The sequence below is a fragment of the Macaca thibetana genome, chromosome 18, assembly GCF_024542745.1.
Source record: "Macaca thibetana thibetana isolate TM-01 chromosome 18, ASM2454274v1, whole genome shotgun sequence".
NCBI classification, from domain to species: domain Eukaryota; kingdom Metazoa; phylum Chordata; class Mammalia; order Primates; family Cercopithecidae; genus Macaca; species Macaca thibetana.
Genome location: NC_065595.1, coordinates 21,885,498 through 21,909,668, shown reverse-complemented (window position 1 = coordinate 21,909,668; position 24,171 = coordinate 21,885,498). Strand labels below are relative to the sequence as shown.

The 24,171-nt window shown below is 42.8% G+C and overlaps 1 protein-coding gene and 1 non-coding gene across 20 annotated transcripts in view; one reads left to right on the top strand and one right to left on the bottom strand.

Annotated features, from left to right (window-relative positions):
* The window catches only part of NEDD4L (NEDD4 like E3 ubiquitin protein ligase), a 369,323-nt gene that overhangs the window by 260,219 nt on the left and 84,933 nt on the right, over window positions 1-24,171 (top strand). The gene's annotated exons all lie outside the window — the stretch shown is intronic.
* On the bottom strand, window positions 537-643 carry LOC126941628 (U6 spliceosomal RNA). The gene has a single exon (XR_007721395.1). It is a non-coding gene; the product is annotated as a U6 spliceosomal RNA (small nuclear RNA).

The window sequence follows — 24,171 nt, the reverse complement described above, 5'->3', positions numbered from 1 at the left end:
AAGAGAGAGAAAACGTCTGCTGAAAAGCCGGGTTCTCTGTTTTTTTCCTGCTTTTTAATTGTAATCTTTGTTTATGCAACCCTTTGAAACATGCATAAGTAACCCTGAGTAGTCTCTTAGTTTAAGAAAACCTATTATAAAATTTCTTGTTGTAAAATAAAATTCGAAAAGGAATAAGTTATGGAAATATAAGTATCACACTGTTTATCTAAGACTTTTCATAGGATACAAGGTAGGCTGTTTTATGATTTGGTAATTGTTTTGTGGGGGAATTTTGTATAGTGAAAAAGAACAGTGAGTGATTTCACTGAATTTTATAGTTTAATGTTTTGTTTTGTTTTTTTTTTGTTGTTTTTTTTTTTTTTTTTTTTTGAGACGGAGTCTCGCTCTGTCACCCGGGCTGGAGTGCAGTGGCCGGATCTCAGCTCACTGCAAGCTCCGCCTCCTGGGTTCACGCCATTCTCCTGCCTCAGCCTCCCGAGTAGCTGGGACTACAGGCGCCCGCCACCTCGCCCGGCTAGCTTTTTGTATTTTTTAAAAATATGGAACGCTTCACGAATTTGCGTGTCATCCTTGCGCAGGGGCCATGCTAATCTTCTCTGTATCGTTCCAATTTTAGTATATGTGCTGCCGAAGCAAGCACTAATGTTTTTTTTTTAACTAAAATCTTTGGTTTGCTATTGCAGAATGAAAGAGAAAGGAAATTTTGGTTAATGTTGACTTTATTTCCAAAACCGTGTGAGGATGCTGACCAAATGTGCCTCAATAGTGCCACTGAGGGCTGTTGCCTTTTTTTTTCTTTGAGGTGCTAAGTGAAATGTGTTTTGAACCTTGAATGTTCACTATGCAGCATTCTCTGCATTACAGGTAGATACTGCAAACTTGCTTCAAAAAAACTAAAAAGTTCCAATAACTAATGGTTCATATTTCTTCCAGTTAGTAAATATCACAACAAGGTATTATAGTCATCCCATGTTCTCAGTATAGATTCAGCTTCACTTCTTACACCACACACCCAGAGGCATAAATGGAAGTACACAGACAAAAGGAAAGGCCTGAGTTTAAACATAGTTACCGTGTTAAGGGTTCCATGTTTTATTCTGAGAATTTAGGTATTTCTACTGCAGTACCACGAAGTCAATCTGCATGATACTTTAACTAGATCACTTGTAAAAATAAATGAATAAATGACCAGTGATGGTTCAGTGACAAGCGTGCCAGATGAGTCGTGAATGTTTTCACAAGTAAATTTGATAATAACCTGCTAAGTTTACTGTATACTCTGTGTGTAAATTAGCTCAGATTCAAGGTTTTTGCTCTAACAACTGAATGCTCAGTTGCATCTTTAAGCTTTTTGTTGCGTGCGAGAGGCTGAGGGGCAGGTGGGAGGAAGTCAGCAGGATTGCTGATGCCCCTGCATGCTGCTGGGTTGCAGCCTTGGAGTATATGGCCTATGAGACATGGCATGTCTGATTTGATGGAAAAAGCAGCGGAGAACCAATGAACCAAGCTATTCTGTTTATTGACTTTTTAATATGTTTACTACAAGAATCTGGTTTTTAAAGTGCTTTTAAATAAGGTTATAAACAGAAGTGTGTTTTGGACACAGCCTGCAGCAAGCATGCCTCTCGAGGTGCAAGATGAGTCAGCTACATATGCTCAGGGGCCCGTTCTACCAGCCACAGTAGCTGCAGAGGGTGAGAGCAACTGAAGCAAGAGAAGCTCTTAGTAATTAGGGGAAGGAAGCCTCCACTTGACACCTCATCACCACCAAGTATTTATTGAGTGTCTTTGGTGTCCGAGGCAGGAGAATGTCTTCTATGGATTCTACATATTTTAGGGTCACCAGAGTTATAAAATCCCTTGAAATCTATATGCACAAATTATAAATACATATGCAGCTTTTTATAAGTTCAAATTCTGCCTTAATTGCACTCATGAATCAGGGTCTTACCCCAGCATTGTATACCATTGATAGTCATGATTTCCTTAGTGAAATTAAGTAAATTGACTTTCAGAGACTTTATTTCTTATTCATCAAGTCCCCATGTAGCCATGAAAAAAGATATGTTTAATACTCATCTATTTGTATGATTAAAACAAAATATCCATAACTACTGACTATTCAATGATCAGATATTTTACTATAAATTAATATCATTATAAACTCCTAGACATTAGACTTCAGACATTCAGAGCCCACTCTGCTTGGCACAAAGCAGGCTCCAAATACATATTTATAGAATGAACGAACAAATGAAGGAAGAAACAAAGAAATGACTAATGCACCAATCATTTATCAGGAAGTTTAACAGGGAAATTCAACAACCAGATTTGTTTTGCTGATCTTATTAAAGTGCAACGTGTTTGTTGTAAAAATAGATCCATATTCGTCATTGAACTGGACGGTCTAAAATAGATCCAAACCCATTGTTTGATTATATTTCACAAATGTAAGGTGAAATAGATGATACTGTCTGTCCCTTGCTTGATGCTATTGGCAAATCTCACTCTTGGCAAATGTGAAGCAGTTACCAGCGTGAAAGCTTGGAGGTTACTCCGAATGTATATGAACAACAGTGCTCTCTCACAACTGGGAGAGCGTCTAAAAATAGGTAGGCGATCCCTTATCTCGTTGCATTGAAAATTGTGTTTATATGAAGTGATATTATTAGAAATGATGTGTGAGAAAAGAATTTCTGCAACGTCTCCTACAAATTAGAGTGAGAAAATGTATCTCTATGCAGCTTTGAAGCAAAGGATTATTATTGCTGGACTGTGGACCAGAATTGTAGTCAAGTTTTTTTTTTAATGAAAAGAAACTTCATGTATGCAGGCATACAACTTTATGTCCTATAGAGACTTGTGATCTGCTCATAAAGTTAGCACCCTATTTTTCCTCTGGCTGTCCACCGAGAAACCCACTGGTGTGATGGTCATTAAAAAAGAGAGTTGTGTCAGAATGCCCTAAAATCTTAGTGGCTTAACACATCCCAGGTTTATTTCTCATTCGTAACTACCTGTCAACATAGGTTGGCAGGCATTCGGATCCACATGGTCACACAGAGACCCAGGCCGACCGACCCACCCACATGGTCACACAGAGAACTAGGCTGACTGAAGTTTGCGCCGGAGCTTTTCACGGCCTCCACTCGGAGGTGAGACAGGTCACCTTTTCTCATCAGCTGAAACTAGTAAGATGGCCTTCCCTGATCACAAGGAGGCTGGAACGTGTAGTCGTCTTTTCTCGGTGCCTCGAGAGGAGAGAGAAGTGAAAATTGGCGAGCAATATTTCTCTATTAAAAGTGGTTAGAGTGTAGTGCAATGAATCTAGCACCATGAGTTCAGTTTTAAATGCACTGACTCCATTTGTCTAATTCTGTGTCAGTTGGCTGTTTTCTGACCCCTGAGAATAATTTAGTCTGGCTGATTCCCCCACTGTACCAATTGCCTGGCACACGACAAATGCATTTTTGCCTGTAAGACAATCTTTGCCTAGGAAAGACAGCCCTAATTTTTGTGTCTCGTATTTCCCAGTAAGCTAATCTGGAGTATCAGTTTTTAAGACTGATACACAATTAGATGAAACTAAGGACAAAACATTTGCCACTTTTAACTGCTGATAAGTGAAACTGGGATTCCCCCCACCCCATGGATACAGTGAACATTTGCCAGCAGCTGGTAATGGCTAGTATAAAAATGTATTCAATTTTCCCTTTCCTTCCTCTCCTTCCACCCTTCCAGCTACCGCCACCCCCGCCCCCCACCCCGCCAAACACTTATGCTCTTTTAGAGAAAAGCAACCCCAGTTCTCTTACCTGGGATTATTAACTAGTATAAAAAGCACATTCCTATAAACTATCTGGCCTTTAATTACCTGTAACTCTGTAGAAATCCCCCTGGGAAAAGTAGCACAAAAGAAAACAGCTCTGGGGGTCTGTGAGAGGCACACAGTTCACACCCCTAAAGGACAGAGCGAGCACTCAAGCGCACAGCTTTGGGTGCCCTCTGAGGCGTGCAGGAGGGACTGGCTGGTGACAGTGGGTATCAACCATGGAAGTTCATGGAAGATTAAACCACAAGTTCCCACGCTGGGCCAAGTGGCTGCCAGGACTCCTTGGAGGCGCTGACCCTGAGTGGTCCTTCCACCTCAGCGTCCGCTCTCACTGCTGCCTCTGTGGCTTCCCCTTTCCTTCCAAGTGGAGACCAGATGCCTCGAGGTGCTCCCCACCCCACCCCAGCCAGGTTGTCCTCTGCTGGGTGGCATTTTCCTTTGTGCTTTCTGGGGCTTTCACCACCCCACTGGGCATAACACTCCACAGGCTCCCCTGGGAGGGGCGCCCCCACCTCACCCGCTGCCTCACTTCTCAGCCCCTCTTCCCATCCAAGGGCTCCCTGGGCCACCCCCACCCTAGTCGTGGTCTCGCTCCTCTACTCTCTCATAGTACTTTATTTTTACCTTACTCCTGGCTCGCATTGCACTCTATCTTGTATTTATAGGTAGTTCTATATATGTCTCCTTTTGCATCCTTTTCTCAAAGCTTCTGTGAGGCCAGGGATGGTTTTATGCCTTTTCTCATCCCCTTATGTTCTAGTATAGTGCTTTACACATGATTAAATTCTCATCAGATGTTGAATGAATGAGCTTATTATGCATTACTTCTTAGTACAAGGAAGTATTTGGAATGTAAGCTCTGAAACGTTGATATTCTTTGGATGCTTGGATTACATACAATGTCCTAAATAAACTTTTGCCTGTTAAGTAGAAGTCAGTCTGGAAAGTGATACCTTTAGATCCATACAATGTTTATAAGGCACATGAATGGACAACCACACTGTTTTTTGCTCTTTTATGTGTTTAGGTTGCTGACAGCCCAAAATATATTAGCTTGCCTTTGGGCTAGGATATACCTAAAGTTGTATTTTTCTCTCACATCATTTTCCTGGGTTTTTATCATATCCAACTTCGTAATGTCCAGGAATTTGAGATTAATTCCTCAAACCTGTCAAATAATACAAGAGGAAACTTATATAATAGAGAGCAAACTTGGTTAGTCAGTAGCTGCTACAGGCCATACATGGATTTGTTTCTTCAGGTGGGAGGATAATTGTGTCCATGGACTCTTCTTCATTAACTGATGGATCAAATTATTTTATGAAGCCATGATGAGAAAGGGCTTGTGTTCTTGGGAAAATCAATGCCAATGTAGTTAATGTACCAATCTAGCTGGTTTTTAATTTAAAGAACAAATTATCTTCTGAAATAGTAATAAATCCCCCTTTGGAATACCAAGAAGACATCAGCTCTTGGATATGGGCTAATTACCATATGCTTCGATGTCGTAAAAAGGCACAGCAATTTTAATAACCCAGGTTGTGTACAAGAAAAAGCTCTTGCTTCTGAAGAATCCATCAACCGTGCGCTATGATCACGTAATAATAAACTGCTGTTTACTTAATGCTGTTTTTTATTTAAAGTTTTAATTAACATAACCTAGTCTTTGCAAAACATCTGATTACCTTTGACTCATATGTTTTCTGGTGTATAATAATGGGTTCTCATGAGTTGTTTATTTTATAAGATCTCCTGTTTACTCAGAGTAAGGAAGAATTTTTTTTGAGGTAAGGTCTTGCTCTGTCACTCAGGCTGGAATGAGTGGTGCTGTCTCAACTCACCACAGCCTCTACCTCCTGGGCTCAAGCAATCCTCCCACTTCGCTGGGACCACAGGCACATGCCACCATGCCTGACTCATTATTCTATTTTTTGTAGAGATGGGTTCTCATTATGTTGCCTAGGCTGATCTCGAACTCCTGGGCTCAAGTGATCCTTCCACCTTGGCCTCCCAAAGTGCTGGGATTACAGGCCTGAACCACCGTGCCCAACCAGGAAATTTTGGTATTAGGAAGTTTTTCACATACCTTTTGTCTTTGGTGCCATGAACACCTATTTTTTCTAATTTTTATACCAACCTTTCACTTTGACACATGGGAAATCTGATAAGGAATCAGTATCACGGAAATACACATCACAGTTTCTGCTTGCCACTTTCTTCCAAAATAAACCCAAGGATTCCCCTTTTCCACCACCAACTTAATTTAGATAACCAAGATAAATGAGAAGGTTTTCACACTCCATGGTGGGATTTCTTATCAAGGCTATTGAATTTGGTTTGGCACTGACTAATTTTGGTATCCATGTTTTTTTAGAGTAAGTTGTAGCTAGGGTGGTGGGGTGATGGGGAAACTCTCAATGAATGGCTCTAAATTCAGTATTTTATTCTTTAACCAAGCAGCTGTTCACACACATTTCTTGGGAAGTGGCTAAATAAAAATATGGCAGCTCTGAAATGAACAGAAACTGTTGCTCTTTCAAAAACCAGCAGCTACAAATATGTGATTTTTGTTCTACAAATACTTATTTTTCTGTGCTATTCTCATTGTTTTTATTCAGTTAAACTCCCAGACCACGTTGATTTTTTTTCCTTTTATTTTTTGAGCTCATAGGTAAAAGGAGTTGAAGTGATTTTCTTTTTTTATTACTATTATTTTTTGTAGAGACAGGGGTTCTTGCTATGTTATAGCCCAGGCTGGTCTTGAACTCCTGGCCTCAGGCAATCCTCCTGCCTCAGCCTCCCAAAGTGCACCCAGTCTCAAGTTTTTTTTCACATTATATATTTGTGTTCTTCCTGTTTTTAACTAATGGTCTCCATGATTTAGGCTATATTAAAATAACAATAAAAACACAGGAGATACAACAGAATTCATTTGGTTGGCCACTGGAGCTTTTTTTCCTTTTTCTTTTTAAATTGACTTTGTTTTTTTTGGAGCAGTTTTAGGTTCAGAGCGTAATAGAGAGGAAGACACAGAAATTTCCCATATATTTCCCCCATACGGGCACAGCCTCCCTCATCATCAGCATCCTTCACCAGTGTGGTACGTTTGTTATGGTTGATGAGCCGACATTGGCACATCATCACCTCAAGTCCATAGTTTACACTAGGGTTTGTTCTTGGTGTTGTACACGCTGTGGGTTTGGACATGTATCCACTATTATAGTGTCATACAGAATAATTTCACTGCCCTAAAAATCCTCTGTGCTTCATCTGTTTATCCCTCCCATGCCCGTAAACCCTGGCAACCACTCATCCTTTTACTGATTTTTACAGTTCTGCCTCTTCCAGGATATCATGCAGTTGGTGGAATAATGCAGTGTGTAACCTTTTCATAGTGGCTTCTTTTACTTAGTAATATGCTTTTAAGGTTCCTCCGTGCCTCTTCGTGGCCTGATAGATCATTTCTTTTTAGTGCTGGGATAATATTCCACTGTCTGGAAATGCCGCCGCTTAGTCAGTCATTCATGTACTGAAGGACATCTGTGTTGCTCCCAACTTTTGGCAATTATGAATAAAGCTGCTATGAGCTTTTAAAAAAATAGCTTAAATGAAATTTCAATACTTTAATATTTGAAATAGCTTAGTTGATCCTATAGCCTCAGAAAGCACAGTTTTCTGAGCTGGGTGTCATGTTGAGTAGTAGTAGAGTGCCGTGCTGTGTGCTCAGGTGCTGTGCTGTGAGAAGGGATGATAGGAGCAGATTCTGTATAAGCAGATACACGACCACTCACAGCTGCGCTTTGGCACCCAGGGCAGGCGAATAAAAAGGGGGCAAGATTTTTTTAGGGGAAATTCCTGGCAGAAAGTAGAGATTTTCTTCAGAATGTACAGATTTATTTTGGGGGGGGTGGTTAGGGGCAACAGTTGTTTTAAGCAGACTTTTGAAGGAGTTTGGTTTGGTGAGTGAAACAGTATTTCATTTTTGATTGCCTTTGTTTTTCCAGCAAGAAAGCTACTCCTGGTGTGTGGGCACAGACCAAAAGGATTTGGGCAAGACAGAGGGAGCTTGTGTGTGCCCCCAGACCGCAGTCATACCACAGTTGTCAGATCTCTTCAGGGCAGACCTTCAGACAGTCTCCTAATCTCTCTTGTGGAATTTAAGTTTGACCCACAGGTAGCATTTTTAATTTTGGTGGTGCCCACATGTTCATAAGGAACCTTAAGACACTATTAGTTAGGAAGGAGATTGCCCTATGCACTTCAGCCTTGCAAGAGCTTCCTAGTTGATCCAGGGATGAGGTGTATCTATCACTCAGTCCTCCAGGTCTTTTCTTCCTAAAGCAGGCTTTGGAGTAAAGCTAGATTGGTCTTTGCCTATGTCTGAGTTTCCCAGTGTCTGCTGTACCAAACTACTACCAGTTCGGCTGAAAACAGCAGACATTTGTCCTCTGACAGGTTTGGAGGCCACTTCAAAGTAGGTGTCACTGGACTGAAGTCAGGATGTCCGCAGGGCTGCACTCCCTCCAGAGCCTCTAGGAACGCATCTGCCGCTTGCTCCCTCCAGCTTCTGTGGGCTGCCAGCAGGCTCCAGCCTCGGTCGCTAGGGCTGCCTTGCCTCCTCTGCTGTGTCGGATCTCCTTCTGCATCTCTCTTAGAAGGACACTTGTGGGCCGGGTACAGTGGCTCACACCTGTAATCCCAGCACTTTGGGAGGCCAAGGCAGGTGGATCACTTGAGGTCAGGAGTTTGAGACCAGCCTGACCAACATGGTGAAACCCTGTCTCTACTAAAAATACAAAAATTAGCCGGGCGTGGTGGTACATGCCTGTAATTTCAGCTATTTGGGAGGCTGAGGCAGGAGAGCTGCTTGAACCTGGGAGGTGGAGGTTGCATTGAGCTGAGATCGTGCCATTGCACTCCAGCCTGGGCAACAGAGCAAGACTCTGCCTCAACATAAAAAATAATCATTATTACCGGGTGTGTTGGCACTCATCTGTAATCCCAGCTACTTGGGAGGCTGAGGCACAAGAATCACTTGAACCCAGGAGGTGGAGGTTGCAGTGAGCCGAGATCACACCGGTACACTTAGAGACAGAGTGAGATTCTGTCTCTAAATGGATAAATAAATAAATAGAAATAAACAAGGACACTTGTGATTGCATTTAGGGCCCAGGACAATCCCCCATTTCAGAACCTTTCATTTAATCACATCTGCAAAGGCATTTTCATGTAAGGTAACACTGATAGGTTTCAGGGGTCAGGACCTAATAAATTTTGTGAGCCAGTATTCAGCCTGCTGTCTCCCAGTTTCAACAAGGGTGGGGCAGCTTATGGATGAAAGTGTCAAAAAATTCAGATTCTGTCCTACAGGGATCATCTTACCCTGCAGCTGAGTTGAGTGATTATTGAGAACTTACTACGTGTTGATGCTGTTGCTTAGCACTGTGGGAGATACAGAGATACATAAAACTCTGCTTGCCCCAAGGTTGCTTGTGGTTTTGTTGGAAGAGAAGACGTGTGTGTAAAATTAGTCATAAGAAAAAGGTCGTGTTTGATCCTGAGAGCCAGATAGTGGTCCCAGCAGTGAGCATCCAAGCCCGTATCTCCCAAATAGGAGACTTTGTAGGCTGAAAACTGGCTCACAGATTTATTAGGTCCTGACCCCTGGAACTTGTCAGCATTGCCTTACATGAAAATGCCTCTGCAGATGTGATTAAATGAAGGATCCTGATATGGGGCGTTGTCCTGAATGAGCTGGATGGACCCCAAATGCAGTCAACAAGTGTCCTTGTAAGCCCCTGCGCCTGTTCTCTTGGTAGGTATCTCTGTGTGTTGGAACGTTTGACCAGAGACAGATTTCGGTGATCATATCCATATTTGACTGTTTCCTGTTCCATAATTTTTCACTGTCTCCGACTCTTTTCCTGGGAGCCCCCTCTTACAAGTGCACCTTTCTGTGTTGATTATTCTTCCCTGTTATGCTTTGATGATCCCTTTTTCTATTCTTCAGTGGCTTTTTCTCCAATAAAACAGCAGTTTAAATTCTTGAAGGGAAACAATTAAAAAATGATGTCTCAGGGTTAACAAGTATGATTAGAGTCATCTAAATCAGTGATACTAATTGAGAATAAAATCAAGGAGACTTACATTTACAGTAGATGAATCTCTGATAATATGCTGTACCGTTTTGGGTAATTTAAATTTGTGCTAGTTCACCCTGTCTACATGAATGTCATATCTTAGTGTAAATTATAGAAATATCCCTATAAAAGAAAAAAACAATTTTTTTTCTGTATATGTTTTAAGGGAACCTGAATTTCTTTGGGTTGTAATGCATGATACTGATAGTATTCTGGGAATTCCTGATGTTCAGCTTATCCCTGGAACCCTGGTTATCTTAGTAAAATCTGCAGCAACAATATGGAAGACAATCCTGAATTTTCCACTGCACAATTAGGGCTTGATTCACCATATGACTTGGGCAAATTACTTAACATTTTGAAACCACACTTTTCTGATTTTCGAAATAAGACTAATAATGGTTTCTGCCTTAGGATTATTGAGATGATTAAATGAAATAATGCATGTGCAGTGTTTAGAACACTGCCTCAACGTTTGTCTTTTCCTTCTCTCTCCCCGTTTTTCCTTTAAAAAAAAAAAAAAACGACATGTTTGTGGTCTGGGTGAGTTTATGGGCTCCCTTTAGTGCAGCACTTCTAAGTAATCACTGTTCTCTCGGGTTCATTCCATTGAGCACATGATGACAAACATTTCTGGGGATATCATGTCACCTTGGATATAGAACAGGCTCCTAAATTACATTTTGTATGACAATATCTCACTGTATTTTTGTCCTCTTGAATTGCAGCGTAGCATATTATTTCTTCCAGCAAAAAGCAAAATTAAATAAATAAGTGATTAAGTTGCTGGCTGTAGCCAATACTGATTCATGACATGACTGAGGATTACTTAGCCATCACGTTGAATTGATGACAGTTGCCTTCTAAATATTATCTTTAGTCACATCCCTCGAATGTTTGCAGTGACTTTCACTCCTCAACTAGAATATGCACATTTACATACACATGTGATAAGGCTGAAGAAGGCTTGTGGCTCAACACGGTTTGGTCTTCTACGCACAGTAACCATTCTGGAGTTTGTGATTCTGTTTTATTAGAAATTCTCACTTGACTTTCAAGAGAATAAAAGAGGATTCCTCCTACACAAAGCTGCTAATTGTTCGCACACTGTGTGCATCCCGCATGATAAGCGATTTGAGAAGGTGCCACATCGGTGCCTTTATCCGAGTGTCACCTCCTGTCTTCAGTTCCCTTTGCAGGGTGAGGGGAGAGGGAGATGCTTGAGCTTGGCTGAAACAAATGTGTTTTTGTCCCCTTGACTTCTTGAATTGCAGCTTAGCATATGAATAGCAGTGATACATTTCTTGGCTGCTAGACATCAAGGTATTTCTTTGACAGATTGATGCCTGAAAAGAAAAATACAGTATGTACTAATGAATCAAGACATTTTTTAGTACCTTTGTGTACACTAAATGTATTTTAGTGTCTATTTGGAGCTAGTTGCCATTTACTGTGGGTTTGAAATGCCCTAAGTTACCGTCTATGGAGGGGTAGAATCAATTCACCCACACATTGACAGCTTTTACAGAGAGGTCCTGTAACAGATATGATTAAGTTGAATTTCATAAATAGATAGGCAGTTTCCTCCCCAATCTTGGTCCCTTTGGGAGATGAATTGGGGTTGGGGTAATGGAGAGTTTCAAAAAGGCTTTCTGGTATCCTTTTTAAAAAATAAAATTTTAAGAGTTTCACAGTCAGCTGTTCGCAGTTTTTCTCAAGGTAGTATCCAAAGTAAGGCTCAAATTTATAGTTTATCCTCCAAATGCTTAAATGGTCCATTTATGATCTGCCAGATGTTACAATGACTAGCTCCTCAAGGAATGATCAAGAATGTGCCAATGTCTGGGCAAGATTTTGATCCAGCAAAAAGAAAAAAAAAATAAGAATTGGAGGTTTTACTTTGAAAAGTAAAATCAGCCACATTCGTGACTTCAGAGACTGTACATCTTGTCATGGATGAAAATTTAGATCTTGGCTCCACTGCTTACTCACAGTGTACCCTGGACAAGTTACTAGGCCTTTCTATGTTTTACTATGCTCGTTTGTAACACAGGGATAGATAGCATCTACCTTATAAGGTTGTTGTGAGGATTAAGTGAACTAACTTGTGCAAAGCTCTTAGAATAGTGCTGGGCACAGAGTGGTGAGTGCCTTGTATATGCTAATAGTTGTTGATTTATAGCTTAAAATTAATTGTTTGATGCAAATAGGAGGGTTACCACCCAGGCTTAAATGGAAGTTTTGCAGCACTTTGTACTCTTGAGGATGTATTTGGATTTAATACTACGTTCCATCTAGTGCACCAGTCCTCTCCCAGGCTCATCCTCCTGAACACCTCTCAGTGTTATCCCCACTTCGTAATTGTTATCCCCGCTTTGTAAATGCAGAAGCTGGTCTCAGAGAAGTTAAATAACTACACCAAGTCACCATCCAAAAAGATGCGGGGCCAGGAATAGAGCAAAAGACAGAATACGGAGCCACTCTCATTTTGCTGTCTTTCCCAGCACTCAGTTCTCAGAATTATTCAGGAATGGGAGCAGAGAAACTCTGTAGAGGCCATGCTTGGAGTTTTTTGCACATGGCAGTCAGAGAGTCCCAGCCCAGTTCAGTGCAGTATTACCGAATTCCAGTATATGCTGAGCTCTGTTAGGTGCAGGGGGTTCCAGGATGAATGAGTCTGTGGCCCAGTGGGCAGGGTTTGCCCCTGTGTGCATCTCTGTCTGCTTTACTAGATTTGCTCCTCAGTTTCTAAATTGAAAGTATGTGCATATTGCTTGATTTACAGATTATTAGATAATTTTTTTCAGTTAAACTTTGTCCAAAATAGACACTAAAGACAAAGGAAGCTGGTATTATTACAGCAAGGTATATCTCATAAGCTCTGAAAACTGTACACGTGTAAAGAATCTTCAAGTTGCCGAGTCTTAGCCCCACGTTTTATACAGCACAGAAATACAGCACAGAAAGTTTACGTGATTTCCCTTGGGTTCCATAGTGTGTTAGGCACCAGGTTCCTTTAACTGTCTCAGTACTCTTTCCTTTCAACTATGGAAGAAGAGCTCAAATGATTAAATCGATAAAAGAATGACAACCTATAGAACTCATTTAAGTGTCTGAATATATCAGTTTAGCCCCGAGTATCTGAACTCCTGGGCCATTGCTATTCACTCATCCCTTCTCCTCCTCGTGTTCTAGTAAAATTCAGCCCCTGAATATAGTCATTGGAAGTTGAATTTTAATGAAATTGGGTGCTTTGATCAATGGGAAGGTTAGAATTTTGTGGGAATCGTCTATATAGCTGTGACTATGTAGGCCAGCTCCTAAGTACCCCCTGCAATGTGTCACTCTCTCTAGTTTTCTTTCCAGGAAGGTACCCTGTAGAATAACAGTTTAACAGTTTAATTTACCTCTCAGCCATCTGTTCTCTTCTAGGCCTTATGCTAGTTTAGTGCATATCTTCATGATTCCTCTAATAATGCATTGGATTATCAACTATTATCTCCACTTGAGAGACACTCAGGAGGCTGGGGAGCTTACTCAGGGTCAGAGTGAGCGCAGCCGAACAGTTCTGCCAGGATCCCTGTGACTGTTGGAGCAGCCTGTGCTTTTCAAGCAGTTGTCTGTGAATCATAAGATAGAAACGTGGTGGGTATTTCTGCGGCCTTAGTTCTAGCCATTGAAATATCATGGAGTTGAATGCAGAATACCTATTAATGTTTAGGATGACCAGGAAACTGTGCCCAGGCCCCAAGCCCAGCTCTGTCATCAGAGGTGAGTTACCACTGGTGCCATGCCCTTTGGTTCCCTACAGGCACCCTATAGAGGTGCCCACCAGTGTGCACTCGGAAGTGCAATGGGACACATCATATTCCCTTGTTGCCCCTGCCCCAGTGGTTGGGGGATTCACTGAGAACCTCAGCATGGTGAGAGAATGTCACTGAAGCTCCTGGATCCATGCTGGTTGGTGTCCCAGTTACTTTGTAGATTCCAGAATCTTTTGTAGTCTAGCCTGAGGAGATTCCTATAGATGACACAATTTTCTTTGGGATTGTAGGCTTTATGTTTCATACAACCGGTATATACATAAATCGCCTCATGAGCGTATCATGTCTGTACGTTGGTGAGTAGCCTCCCACTAGATAATGTTTTAAAGGAGAAAAAAAAGAAGTCATTTCTAAAATTCCAAGAGAGTGTCCCCATTTTGAAGTTAGACCAAGGTTTTTCGCCTTATTTAGTCTTGCATGTTGCTCCTTATGCTACCTTTTATTGCTTCATGAAGTTATTTTTTAAGGGATACTTTCTAACATTCCATCCCACTTTTTAAAGCTCTTTCATGTACTTTGTCCTCACAGAATAGGACAGGGTTTCTCAAATTGCGCACACTGAACTCTGCAACACAACAGTTCCTTCATTGGAGACTAGATGAATTGAACCACTGGCTTTCTGAAAATAACTGTATGCTTTCCAGTTGGCCAGCCTTGGCAGGGACCCACTACTCCTCCTGTTTCTCAACAGTCAATTTAAAATATTCACTAACAGTAGCTTAATAACATTCAATAGTAACTTGCAGCAGCCTTTCATATACCCTAACATCTGAGATATCTACCAGTTTATGAAATAGAACGTGCAGATGGTCTTAGCCCCGTTTTCCAGATGAGGACCCTCGTCCAGGGAAGGATTGGTGCCCATTTAGCTAGCTCTTTCCCAACAAGCAACAGTACCCAAGGCTCCATGCCCCAGGCCTGGGAGGACCCCTTCCATGGCGTACTTCAGATCTCCACCTGTGACTTTGAACACATGCACCAAGATGATGAACTTCTTGGAGATAGCGCTTTCCTTGTCTCTTCTACCTTGTAGTCATCAGTAGAGAGCAGGCCATGCAACAGAAGTGGATTTGAGAACTGGGACTAGGGTGAGGCAAGAGAGGCATCAGAGTGCAAAAGTGAAGTAGACACTTGCCATCAGCACTGGGCAGCCCTGCTCCTGGGGCCTTACTTAACTCATCCTGGTGGGTTTTCCAAATGGCGGGGGTGCACAACCACTTGCAAGCATGGGCACTTGAATTGTAGCCCGTGTACACAGTGATTCTTGGAAAAAGTTATGAGTAATGAATGGAACTTTTCTCTCCCAGGTTGATCTTGTGTTTTGAGACATAAAGAGTCAAAGGTCGGTGCCTAGGATGCTCATTCTTATTGTCTTTGGTAGTTTGATTGTTGAAGGCTTTTGATGCGACATTGAAGTTAATATTGGGGGCATTTTGCTCCTCTGGGATTTTCTCTAAAGCACCCTCACATTTCCCCTGTCATGTTCCTGGACTTTCCTGGCTTGGATGCTAGCCCCACTGTGTGTTCCCATTTATAGCCCTGTGTGGCCTGGCTCCTTGTTCTGGAAACTGTGTAGCTTTTGCTCTTGATCTTAAACACAACTCAGTCATGCAAGGAGCTCCGCCTTAGGTCTCAGCTTCTTGGGGATTTCCCTGGCAGCCACGTAGTGAACTATGTCACACTCTCTGTTTTACCCATTAATTAGGAAATACTCTGGTACATGCAGCTTTGCTTGCTGATCTTTTTTAAAGTACTCTGGGGGCAAAAGGAAAAGCAGCTGGAGGATAAGGACATAACTTTCTTCAAATTAAGCCATCCTGACCCGTGGTAGAGATTAGCCACTAAGAAACAGTGGAAACAAATAACTCTTTCACTCTTGAGTGTTAGAGTGAAAGAGAGTCTGGTTCAAATCCTAGTCCTGCCACTTTCTAGTTACAGAAACTTACATTACTTTTATTTTGATGTTTCAAGGAGATCGGAGTTAAAGAAAAATGAGCACCAGATTACTAGAACATTCTTATAGAGTTGCCCAAGAATGGAATGGACACCTTCCAGAGTGGAGGGGAGGGAGGAGGATTGGACAGTAGTCCTCAACTGGGAGCACTTCTTCCCCCTGCCCCCACACCTGACTCCCAGGGACATTTGACAGTTTTGGATTGCACAAAACTGAGGGGTGACAGTTGCTGCTATATCTAGTGAGCAGAAGCCAGAGATGCTTCCAAATACCTTACGAAGCACAGGACGGCCCTTGCAGAAAGAATTATGTAGCTCCAAATGTTAATAATGCTGACTTTGAGATACGCTAGTCAGAAGTAACATTTATTGGCTAGGGGCAGTGGCTCATACCTGTAATCCCAACACTTTGGGAAGCCAACGTGGGAGGATCACTTAAGCCCAGGATTTTGAGACCACCTGGTCAAAACCCTATCTCTACCAAAAAAAAAAATTATATCTATCTATATTAGCCTGATGTGGTAGTACATGCCTGTAGTCTTAGCTACTCAGGAAGCTGAAGTGGGAGGAGTGCTTGGACCCAGGAGTTTGAAGCTACAGTGAGCTATGTTTGTGACACTGCAGTTCAGCCTGGGCAACATAACAAGACTCTGTCTCAGTTAAAAAAGAAAGAAAGAACATTTGTTGAATCTAACTGTCCCATTTAGTATCAATGACTGTGCAAGATAAAGTGGTTTTTATGCTCACTTTGGATGAGATTGACCTTTGGTGATTGAGAAACCTTCCTTTGGTTGTTCAGCTGCTTCTAGATAGACATGGGATTTTAAACTAGCCATCTATATGTCCAAAACCCATCCCCTTTCCACAAACCCATTAGGTAGGTAGCTCCCTATCACTGATGATGTTCAGAGCTAAGCAGGGTGAGCACCCACTTGAAAGCAGGGATGGATGAGGATACAAGCCTAAGATATATGTTGCACTAAATGACTTTTGAGGTCCCGCCTAAGGATCACATTCTCTGATTCTATTTTGAAATGGGATTTGTTTTTTTAGCCCCAGTATTAGAGTGGCAGCCAGATATCCCTTCGCCGTGACTAGTGAAATCCCTGTGCTTTGTACACCTGTGAATCTTACTCCTATTAATATCCCAGCCCTATCAGGCCAGAGCACTGGGGTTCCAAACAGGGGCAGCCAGAAATGCACCATCTTCTGCATCTCATCTGCATTCCGGGCCCAGGCAGTTATTTTTACCTCCATGTGTAAATGGGTCCAGTGATTTCTCATTTAGGAGAACAGCAGAGGCACAAGTGAGGAGAGCTGGAGAAGGAGGGGAACCTATTGTATACTCTGAGATTGCAATTTAGTATTAGTTTGCTGATCAGTGTCACTCCACTAGTTTAATAAGTAATTATAGTTTCTCTTTTGTAAACAAGGAAAACAGGTAGCTTCACCCGGTGGTTGTCAGCCCTGGCCAAAAATTAGAATAAGGTAGAGTGCTTTTAAATCACACCTACAACTGAGCCCCTCCCCCAGAAATTTAATTTTCTGAGGTGAGGCCTGAGTACAGTGATTTGAGAACTTCGCAGGGATTCTGGTGTCTAAGCAGCCCGGTGTCTAAGATTCTGGTTAACGGCACATCTCAGTGCTGCGCATTCTGCCCCAGTACCTGCTGGTGTTACTCTGTCACCAAGAGACTAGAAAAAGAGTGAGTTGGGCCCTGTTTCTCAGCGTGTCTTCAGTGGATTGTAGGGAGGAGGCCCATATTCTGTGCCTAAACAAGCACCTGCTAGACTCTAAAATCTAGTTAATGGAAGTTTCTCCTCATCCTTGGACATCCTTGTTTTATATGGTATATTTCAAAATACGTATAATCTTTTGCTTAATTTGTTTTACAGAGCTTTGAAGTTTTCCTCTACACACTCTTCTCATCAACCTGATGTGTGGAAAGAAGGAATTTTTCTTTTCCATTGTTGTCATCTAAAATTGTTATGTGGTGTGGGGCGGGGTGGGGAGGGAGCGGGGGGACTTGGCTTTAACTACTTAGGAGTTTTCAGGGAAATGTTTTTATAACAACCTAGTTAATGACTTGACTTTATGATAGATTCCGTTCCTTCATTCATTTTGTCCTCCAGAGACTTTTATACCCAGCAAAGTGGACCATGGTGTATGATTCAAGAAGGGTGAGGAGTACGTCTTTCTTTGGAAAGGCAGGGATGGAAGGTTGTGGTTTAGTTTAGAAAGGGGAAGCAGGAAAGGAGAGCCGCAGAAGGTAAGCACTATTCTCAGGCCAGATCGGTTTCAAGGAAGAGGACATATGGAAGGATCTAGAAAATGATTTCTTTAGAATTGCCCATGTCCGGGTCCCCTGGAAAGTCTTTGTATATCCCTAGAGCTGTGCATGCTCCAGTTTGAAGAGCTCTGCTTTAAAAGATATCGGGTGTGGGCGGGGGGGTAGGGCATGGGGGGAGTGAAGTAAAAGAATAAAAACTATTCTGTTCCATTTGTTTTCTCTTTCAAACTTATATGTTACTCATTTCGTTTTTATATTAAAATATAGATGAGGGAAGAAGGGCACATGGCAAGATTTGGCAAGTGTAATTCATGAGGGGATATGGAGTTGGGGATGACAACATAGCATACTAGGATTTTTGAGCAGGGATTGGGGGAGCCTGTTCATGTTTTCCTTACAACTCTGGTGCATGAAGTACAGCTTCTCCATCACGATGGAAGACTGCCTGGGTTCATGTTTTGGCCACTCCCCACTAGCTCTGTGACCTTGGGCAAGTTTCTTTCTTCTTTTTTTTGAAATGGAATTTCATTCTTGTCGCCTAGGCAGTCTGTGAGGCAGGAAGCACACTGGCAGGACTCCAGCTTTGCGGAGAGTTCCTGCCTTCCTTTTTTTCCTTTTTGTCCAATAAGTCCCGTTTTTCTCACCCTTTAAATTGTGAGCCTATTTTTTTGTGGTCATGTGACGAGGACCCCTCTTTAGCTGAACTAAGGAGAAGTCCTGCAACAGATCTAACTAGGATGCCAATGCTTGCATTGAGGCTGTTTAATGGAGACTTTATGAAAAGTTCGCTAGTGTCCTTGCATAAACCTATATGACTCTAGTTCAGAGCCTTCAGTAATTACAATTCAAGAATAAAACCACACAGCACTTCTATTGCCATGTAATTTGTTGTTGCTGGCTTGTGACATTCCACATATCCCAACTATGAGCCAGCCAGGCAGTGGGATGGACTGTGAGGTTCAGATGCCCTGAGATATGTGAGGAAGAGCTTTTAGCAATAAATATGAAAATGAAATCAAAGTAAAAACTGGCATTGAACTGCTGGTGTACTTAGGGTTACTTTTACCCAAATCCAAATCATTTCTTGACACCGCATGGTTACTAAGAGTGTCTGTCATTCAGTATTTGAGATTAAGATCTGTTCTTTGGTAGTTAAGTTCAGAGAAAAAATATAGGATCTAGAAGTATCATTGCTATTTTTTCCTTGATACGTTTAATCTGGTATTAAAATTGCTTGCAGAAGATTTGATTTTAAAAGAGTAGAAAAGTGACACTTATCCTGGTAAAATTATCCTGAAATCTTGAGAAATTAAGACAAATTGCACCATAAAACCAGAAGCACAAAATTAAACAATATTATAAAGAGAACCCAGTGACACATTTTCCTTCTAAATTAACTTTCAAATTAACTTTTAAATGAAGTTCAATCTCATATCAGTTTGCTTTGTAAGAAGTAGAATATATGTAAATGTTTGCCTTATTTTTAGTATATTATATTCATTAAAATGTTTCAGTTTATTCAGCAAATACATTTAGCATTTCTTTCACAAGAAAGACAGTGGAGGAACAATTAATAATAGGACCCCAGTAATACCTGAGGGGTTTCTACATCTGCATTTTTTGCAAAAATAAAATAACCTTGTAAGAAGCTGTCAGTGGCATTGTGCAGCTGGACAGCTTTGGAGTAGATGTAACAGATAACTGTGATGCCAGGCTGTGCCCCAGAACCTGTAAGCATGACAAGCTCTGGCTTCTTCCCTCCTCTGAAAAAGTACAACATTCAAGAGGCAGTTGTTTCCCCTAGATCTGTAACCAAGCACGTCTGGGTGAAAGGGGAAGACATGTCTTCACAGAGAGGAGAATAAAGGCGGTGACTGTCAGGGTGACAGGCAGTATGGACTGTGCTGCAGGCAGCTTCCGTGCCTGGATGGTGGGATAGCCAGTCCTGCGCTCAGTGCGAGTCTCAGGCAGTGACTTGGCCACGCCTTCCTTGGGCTACTTCTTCCTCCGCCGTCCTCCACGTTTGCTTTGTGTCAGTGTCAAGTCAGTAATGCTGGTCTGCAGCTCCCAGCCCTCCTGATGGGCATTGCACTGAGGCCTTAGTGGGCATTACCTGATGCCCTCATCACCCAGCGAACAAACACCTGCTGACACGAAGCATCCCTGAGCGGAACCCTTATGCGGGAACACCACTCCTTCCGTGTCCTGAGTGGGCCGCACCCTTGTGGTGCTCAACTGGGTGACTTCACGCTGTCCTCAGCGCTGTCCTTAGTGCTCTCTCTCCAGTCAGCTCTCCTGCTCAGGCACCTTTTTGGGACACAGTCCTTGCCAGTTATTCCCTGTTTAATGTCCTCATGCATCTTCGCTTGCCCCAGGAGACTGTCCTCTTGAGAGAGCAAGCCATATGGGACCCTGAGGCCCGGCCTCAGCTTCCCTCCCCGCCACGCCTCATTGGTGACATGGACCTTTTGGTCAGCGAGCCCTCAGCCGGGTGCTCCCGTGCTGGCCACTCCTGTCCTCCCTGCTCCGTCCTCCCTGCATACTCCTGCCTCAGGACCCTGCTTGGAGTTATGTCCTGCATGGTCATCCCTGGCCTTCCCTTGGCAGAATCTGCCACTCCCCCAAGGTGTCCCTGCAGCATTCTGCTCGTGCCTCTGCTACGTGGCAGAACTGTGTTGTCCTGTCCTGTCCAGAGCTCCAAAGCCCCCAGACCCTGTGGCTGCTGAGCACTTGAACCGTGGACAGTCCAGATGAGGATGTACAGGGAGAGATGCCTCCTGCCTGTGGCTGAGCCCTGCCTGAAGGAGCTGAGGAGGAAAAGCTCCTAAGCATAACAGTGCTGCTTACCTGGGCATCTAGTTGGCAGAGTCCTATCCCAGTGTTCGCACCCCCAGTTTCCTGGGTCTTAAGTTCAGATTATCAAGTGCTCCTATTGCAAAAAAAAAAAAAAAAAGTAATTCTTGTGGCCATTAGTTGACCCCACCCCTGGGATATGCTTATATTTGGAGTGGGGCAGAGAACTGAGTGTGCTTGAACCACCTCCACCCACCCAGAGGGAGGTGGGGACATCAGGCACACCTCATCCCCTGATGTCGTAGCTGAGTACCTGGAGCCACCAGGACTCCCTCTGAGCCCTCAAAGGAGTGTCTTCTCACCGCCCCGATTATACTGGTCTAGTTATGCTTTGGGGTTAAAGCCAGGTGCTATTGCAGGGCTGCTGCAATCTCTGCAAGCACAGTTGTTCTTCGCTTGCACTCACTCTCGCTCTCACTCTTGCTCTCTCGCTCTCTCTCTCTCTCCAACTTCAGTTGAATTTTTTAAACTTCAGTAATAAGTGTTCCTCAACATAGATGGCCTTCCTGGTTGTAGGTGCAGCCAGCAGGGTTGAGTTCTGCTGCCTTCCAGCATGGTTTTCCTCGGACCTGTAAAAGTCCTGCAGATTTGCTCTGACACTTTGTTGACATGGAGGTCTTGTTTATTGTTATAAATAAGAACCAGTGTCTCTAGGACACACCATACTCTGTATAACAGAATGGCAGATTTTGTCCCTTACTTCTTAAAAACTAAATGGCAGAGGAGCTGGCCATGTAAAAGCCCTGTGTGTGTTTACCAAAAAGTACTTGAATTTTGTTTGGGTTTTATGTTCTGGTGCATACGAAGTGAATTTTGCTAGGGTATGTGCATTCAGAGAATATGTCATCACACTTTTTTCTTTATTTGAATACCACTTGGCTCTTATTTAAGGTAATTTCAGTGACATATTTTGAATCTATTCACCTTGAAAGGCAGAGGCACCGCCCAGGTGCAGAAACGTTCCTTGGGTTATGCAATGCCTAGTGTGGGTGGAACCACACTCACATTTTACCTCTTCCTGAACCACAGCCCTGCTCTGAGTGTGTGATAGAAGCTGATGTACCTGATAAGTGGAAGGAGGAAAAGGAACATTCTTCCTTCCTTTTCTCTGTAATGCCAAAGCTGGCGTCGTGCTTTGCTGAGGGCCTCTGTCAGCACTGGGGCCAGCCTGCGGAGGCCCGTGCTTGGAATGGAGCAGCTCATGGGGTAGCTGCACTCACTAGTCTGCTGGGAAAGCCCAGGTTGTTTTTCTGGCTTCGTGTTGGAGGCAGCTGTGATATTTACCTCGACCTGTAACATACAAAGATCTGATCATGTGCTGTCTTTGCTTTATGCTTACATTCTGTTATTGTCTGATCTATGTTCTAAATTCTCTACAGTTCTCTTCCATTTGTCTTAAGAAACTCTAAACTTCTTTTTTTTGAAATCACTACGAGGTGGCGGGCGCCTGTAGTCCCAGCTACTTGGGAGGCTGAGGCAGGAGAATGGCGTAAACCCGGGAGGTGGAGCTTGCAGTGAGCTGAGATCCAGCCACAGCACTCCAGCCTGGGCGACAGAGCGAGACTCCGTCTCAACAAAAAAAAAGAAAAAAGAAAAAAAGAAACCCCAGACAGTTGGTAATAGTGGATGGTTTTCATTTTCTGTAGTTGAGTGGCTTTCTAATTCTTTTGATGGCACACAAAAAGAAATTAACCTTAGATCACAACTTAGTACACACATTTATATATGTATATAACTGAGATGAGTTCCTCAAAATAGTACATACCTGTGTTTTATGTGAGGCACTGATACTTTCTGTTCTATATTATGCTTAACTTTAAAAAATACTTCCTGTGTCCCATTTGTGGGATTGTAACTCATAACTTAAAAATATTACCTTGGTACATAGCTCCAGGAATACACATGGGTCATTTTACCAAGAATCACCAATTCTTTTGCTCTGTTACCCGAGCTGGAGTGTGGTGGCACAATCGTAGCTCCTTGCACCCTCAACCCCCTGGGCTCCCAGCTGGAGGTCTTTAGGACCCCAGTGTGACCTGTGGGTAGCCCTTCCTTCTTTTAATGCTTGTCTTTCTCCACAGTCAGATGCTCTCCCTCTGAGCTTCCATGTGAAGTTCACTGTGCACCCAACCCTGCTACCACCGCCTCTGTCTTGAAAGGAATAGGGTGAGGTGGTCATTGGTGTATAGTAAGATTTGAATCACGTCCTCCAAGTACAGTTCTACCCTAAAGATAAGAGTTCCTGTGGTTTTGGTTTTTTTGTTTGTTTGTTTGTTTGTTGAATGGATGTGTTCTTTGAGAAATTGAGTCTTGAGTATTTTGTGAGGACATCTAAGCCTGGCGTCCACGTCAGTGCCGACAGCTTTGACCTAGTGTGCACTCACATCTGGGGAAATGCCCGCAGGCTATAATCTCTTCTACTGGAGTGATTATAATAGTCCCCGGGCTTCAGGTCCTGGTGGCATCCACCCTCGGTGGCAGCATACCCCTCTGCATGAACAGGGCGCCCAGTTGTCCCCTTCTTCTTACTTAATAGTGAGTTTTAAAGGGGAGGGCGGCAGTCCTGAATGTAGTTCATCAGTATTTACCGCACAGCTCTAAAAGAGACAGTGTTTTATTTGTGTATGTAACTTTTCCAATATCAGAATATGAATTTTTGTTTCACCTGATAGGACACGTTTCAGGGGCTCCATTCTACATTGTCATTTCACTGGGAAAATATTTGATGGCTCATTAGAAGGGAGCATTTATTATTTTGTTACTAAAGGGCACATTTTCAGCCTTGAGAGTTGTATGGCAAGTAACAGCTTGGAAATTGACAGCATTTTACCACTTAAAAATAACCACAAGAAATACCAGCGTTCACCATACGGGTTGAAGTTAATTTGGTTTTGTAGGCTCTTATAGTTAACTTGATGCTGGATGGAAATAATTTTGTATTGGAAATCATTAAAAATTGATTTGATTAGTGCTTTTATAATGTTGGTATGAGATGTTGCACTGTGGTGGTGATGACCTAAGGGTGCTGGGATGGCCTCAAACGTTGTCCCTCCAGGGCCCACAGGCAGAATCCTGCACACTAGCACACCTCCCAGTTCCTCTTACATCAAACAGAGGTGTTCCTTCAGCGTGCCTGCTCCTCCCCGTGGCATAAAGGCACCGGGAGGTTCTCTGATCCCGTTAGATCTCCTCTGCGGTGGTGAAGACATTTTTGTTTGTTTGTTTGTTTGTTTGTTTTTGAGATGGAGTCTTGCCCTGTCTCCCAGGCTGGAGTGC